Genomic DNA, 5487 nt, shown 5'->3' with positions numbered 1-5487 from the left:
ACACAGGTCAAAAGGTCCTTTGCCTTTCCTGTGGGGGGAAGGGTATAGGCACATGAGAAGTTGCCATATAAACAGTTTTGTTCCAGGGTCTGGTATTGATTACCAGAGGTGGGAAAATAGGCCACGCCTTATGGATATACAGACCATGTATGTTGTCTTATGTGTTCAGAGATTGCAAGGTTGCCCACATGAAAGTGTGAATATGCTGTGTAATCTCTCCCGGCCGTTGGATCTCTCAATAAATCCCAGTGTTTGACATTCAGAATTCCTGCTCCTCCCGTGTCTCTCTGAGTCCTGATTTCCATTGCAACAGAAGTTTCCCTCACACCTATGTTGTAAATGTATTATCTTTTCAATTTACACACGGCATCTATTGCACGTCTGTCCGTCCTGGGAGAGGGATCCCTCCTCTGTTGCTCTCCCTGAGGTTTCTCCCATTTTTCCCTTTAAACTGTGGGTTTTCTCCGGAAGTTTTTCCTTGTACGATGTGAGGGTCTAAGGACAGAGGGTGTCGTATTGTCATACTGATATTCTGTACAAACTGTGAAGTCCACTGAGACAAATGTAACATTTGTGATATTGGGCTATATAAATAAACATTGATTGATTGATCTGAATTTATTTTCTGGCCACTCATGCCTGCAGTTTAATGTAGCATGGTTTACTTTCTGGCCATGAATATAAAATCAATAGGGATGGCCTGCATGGCACGTGTTTATGCAGTTAAAAGATGACATCATAGCAACACAACTAATATTCACGTGTGTGGATATTTAATCACACTGAATACAACTTAAATGAACTGAAACATTTACCTTTTTCCCTTATCTTGAGTTTCCATTAGGTCAAAGATATAAAAATAACACATTTGAATAGGACAGGACATCTGATAAAGGAATACTACCTTCCCCCAAAAGATAATTTGTTTAGAAATGACTCTCCTTTTAATTCTCAAAGAAAACTTTTTCTGGCATGACTTGAAGTTGAACAAAGAATCCCAACATATACATATATTAATGTCAATATATATAACAGCAAAACTAAATCAAAACATAAGTAAGACAACCCATGCACTATGATCCTCAAAGTGTTTTAAATAAGAATTTAAGGTAGTCACACAGGATAATACATGTATTAAGAAATGGTGATTTTGTGCTGCTTATGAAGCTGAATAAAAATGAATTGGGTGTAAGGACTAATGTGATTGGATGCTCCCCATGCTGTAATCAGTGTTCTAGCTGCTGCAGCTGGGACTGTTGACAGGCACCAGGTGAAAGACGTTATCTTGATGAATGGAACAAGGTATAAGAACATGCACTGTGTCAGTAGCAAGCATTCGGTCATGATGGTTTCATTTTGTCAAGGTGCACTGCTTCTGAGCCTGGCAGCTGCCATGGCGGTATATGCAGGTAAGACTGGAAACAATTAAAGCCATGTTATTATCCTTGACTCAAATAGTTGAGTCTAAACTTAATTGTTTTGTGTTGCAGACATGAAAGTAATAATAATAATAATTCCTTACATTTATTATAGCGCTTTTCCAGATGCTCAAAGCGCTTTACAAATACACATTACACATATCATACATGCAATGGTCATGAAAGTGGACTGTGGGCCAGATTTTGTGACGATGTGGACAGAAAGCCGACCCCAGGCCGACACGTCGCTTCTCCGTCTGGGTAACTGTTTCCCAACTAGCTTCTCAGCAGGAGAGGCCTACTTCTATGTGGATCTCACTGACTGTAACTTTAGGAGACTGGTATGTGTATATATATATGTTAAACCTGTGAGTCTGCTATATTTCCTACAGCTCTCTCAGGGGGATCTTTGTCTCTCTAACAGGTCACCGGGTATGCACTGGTCTACAGCAATGATCTGACCTACGTTGTTTCTGCGGATTCTTACAATTTGGCCTTCACCCACCCAGTTGTATGTGCATATGAGAGGTTAGTGTTCATACCAACATAAGGTGCAAAAGGGTGACACTACCCTTGACTAACAATTCCAATTTGGCATTTTCATGGCCTGGGAAAGTTCAATTTGATAAGCTTCTCCCTCTCAAAGCCACCAACCATGGAAGTCCGTCTCAAACTTGTGATGTCATCAGATATAAAGTCTGAAGCTGCTATATAGACAATGAATGGGAGACTGATTTAGGAACAGCCTGTTTCTGTTCTATTCCCAAATTAGCTTTATCTATTGAAGTATTCTCAACAAAAAATGTACCCATTTACTGGGAACAATCCCTAAGGTACACTGTGTTCCCAATTCATTGTCAATTGAGTTTTTCTCATAGTTTTAATTGAACATCACAAGTTTAAGTTTTTTGCATTGTGGAGGAAGTCTTTTAGCATAGGAGTAACAGTTCATAACTAGAGAATGCAATTCCTGAAGACATTGCTAGTGGTAATACTTTATGCTGATGTTGAATTGCTATGCTGAAATGTAATGTGTAAGAAGAAAGTGAAGAATTGTTAGATTGACATGATACATGAACACTTTAAAGAAAGTAATAAAGCTTGGAAAAGTAGCAGAATATTTGAACTGCAAACTATTGAACTAAGTTGTTGGCGAATGATCTGTCGCCATGGAAACGGTATTTGACACCCCATAATACGCTTCGATATGTGGATGGCTTCATCGTTACAAAACCTGTGAAGTTTGGAGCATTTTCACTGAAGTTATGAGAACCATGTTTCATGGTGAGCATTGTGTTGCCATGGCAACGGCATTTGAATAAATCTCAAAACTGTCCTGTATGATGTCTTCATGGCTGGACTGTTGGCACAAATGTGAAGTTTTCCAAACCATTTTCATAGGAGTTATAGCAATATTGTGTTTTATTGCAAGGGATGCGTTGCCATGGCAACAGCTTTTGAGGAAAATTCACTAATGGCACATAGACATGTTGAGGGCTGGACCATGAACTGTCATATGAAGTCTGGTGGTGTTTTGACCATTTTCACATCAGTTACGACAACATCGTGTTTCAAGGCGAGGGATGCGTTTCCATGGAAACGGCATATGGTGAGATCTCAGATTTGGCATAGAGCTGTTGAGGCATGGACCGGTGATATACAAGTGAATATTGGGGGACGATTAGACCGTGTCCATTGGAGTTACAGCAACATCGTGTTTTATGGCGAGTGATGCATTGCCATAGTAACACCACATTAAAAAAAATAGAAAATCAGATTTGATGTAGAACTTTTCAGGGCCACAGTGTTAAGTGTTGTGATGTTTGGTGGCGTTCTGAGCATGTCAGTTGGAGTTATGACATCATCATGTTCCATCACACAGGTGTTTATGTTTGAGCTAACAACGTTATGAAACACCTGTGCTTGAGCCCAGAGATCAAATGTTTCCATGGTGATGTGCAGTGATCAGTGAGAGGAGAGCCTTTCCATTGTTCTGAATGAGAGATAAACCTCTTGCATGTGAACGTTTTGTTGAATAACCGTAACAGATATCGGTGAAATGTCAACGTGTAAAGCATCTCAAGAACCCTTGGCATCTGAAGTGTGCTGTTTGTGTACTTTCGGGTCAATGTGCCATTTTTGGAAAATTAACTAAAGGTGTGAGATTTAGATGAGCCTGAATGTACAATTGGCTTTAATGGAGCTACGAGATGTTTTCTCATGAAAAATTATGTCTGGAGTGTAGGGTTTGGCAGGTCTAAAGAAAATAATATATGAAGGTGAATTTCAAGCTGTCCTACACTCTAGCTGTGAAATCACGCACTCTAGCCTTAACGAGCTGTGCAATACACACTAATGTTAAAATCTGAAGAATGCCTCTTTACCGAGTTCTGAGCAATGTTTAATATTTCCAAAAGTCTGAATCTGATTTAAAAGTTGTTTAATATGAATATTGTCAGAAAGATGTATAATAAGTTCAATAGTTTCACTTTGCAGCATTTTCTGTACCCTTCTGCTTTATTGTTTGCAGGCCCAAACACTGGTATGCTACGATATATCACCCGGTGTTTAAAACCTACAGTCTAGGAGATCTGCAGTTTAACATTGGCCTCATGAATGGTGGGTAAACAACATGAGAAACTCTCTACGAACGGCAGCTCTCCCTGACTTTTGTAACTTAATGACTCTTCTCCTGTTTACTGCCCTAGACGACTTCTCAGGCCCTGCTGAATCTACACGCTTTCCTCTGGGCTCCATCATCCCCATCATGGCTAGTGTGGTGCAGGAGACCCATCAGCCCTTGAGGAATGTGTAGCTGCTACCACACCCGAGCTGTACCCTGAAAGCACTATGTACCCTATAATCACCAATAAAGGGTACTCATGGCAATGAGCATTGATTTCAAAAATATATTTTGGTCGTAATGCTAATACATTTTCTTTAACCCAACAGATGTCTTTTGGAAAGTGTGTCTTCACGATCAAAATTCGAACCAAGGCAAAAGTCATCGGAGATCCGCCTATCACTTCAGACCTTTACGTTTGCTATGGGAGAAGAGGTAAATTGGCCTTTACATTTATTTTTCAGAGTCAAGGTTTTATTGTGGAAACTGAGATTAATTGATGCCATGACACCTATATTTCCCCTCTACTCAACAGGTCTTTATCCACTGCAAACTTTTGGCTTGGGACCCCAATGGTCTTGACAGCACTAAGAAAGCCTGCCACTTTGTCGAAGGGCATGGGTACAAATATTACTTTAATGTATCAGAATTTGAATTGTAGCTTCATTATTTTACATGAGATGACTTATTCAGCTCAAGCCCAGTCTGCTGAAGATACAGATGGATCCCATTCATAACTATTCAAACTTTGTGGAATCTTTATTTGGAAGAGTTGAGATGCATTTGAATTATCTTTTCATCCAATCTTCATGAACTCAGTTGGGAGTTGCTGGACAACTTGGCCCAGAGCAATCTTTGTGACTGCTGTGAATCGAAATGCAAGTCAAGGAGGCAGAGGAGTGTTGCGTCAGGTATGTACACAACTTCTGCTGTATTACACTTGTTTGGTTGACTTGTACTAAAATATATATTTTTGCAGAGAAACATGGAATGGTACAAAAAGCAGTCATTGGGCCATTTACCATCACAGATGTGTATTCCTGAAGGTAAGGGTTTTGTATTGCAATATACATTTATTCTGAACGGCTATATTAAACTTTGTTTTCCCAACAGGAATGGATCCATTTCGCTGACTGGTTTCTTCAATTTTAATTTGGTTTTTATTCGTGGTTCTTTTTGCATTGCAGATTGTATGTGGCCAATACAAAATAAAAAAAATATTTCCGAACCACTTAATTGAAGTTCTCAAATTATTCAGTTTAACTTTTCTTTTGTGTGAAATGGTTTAAACTAGCTGTATTACTGAATCTTGATGACCTTGTCTTCTTTCTGGGAACATTTCCAGGTCTATTCAATGTCATGAACTTCTTTCCTGTGTCAATTTCCCAGAAATATTGATCAAACAAAATATTTGAAAGCAATATGATTACATTACACTTTCTGTTC

The 5487-nt window shown here is 39.2% G+C and overlaps 1 pseudogene; it reads left to right on the top strand.

The window, feature by feature from the left end:
* The first annotated feature begins 1388 nt into the window (after positions 1 to 1388).
* LOC117456440 (zona pellucida sperm-binding protein 3-like) lies at positions 1389 to 5185 on the top strand (annotated as a pseudogene).
* Positions 5186 to 5487: the final 302 nt, after the last annotated feature.

The sequence above is a fragment of the Pseudochaenichthys georgianus genome, chromosome 12 (assembly GCF_902827115.2).
Source record: "Pseudochaenichthys georgianus chromosome 12, fPseGeo1.2, whole genome shotgun sequence".
In the NCBI taxonomy this organism is placed as follows: domain Eukaryota; kingdom Metazoa; phylum Chordata; class Actinopteri; order Perciformes; family Channichthyidae; genus Pseudochaenichthys; species Pseudochaenichthys georgianus.
This window is presented reverse-complemented; position numbering and strand designations above follow the sequence as displayed.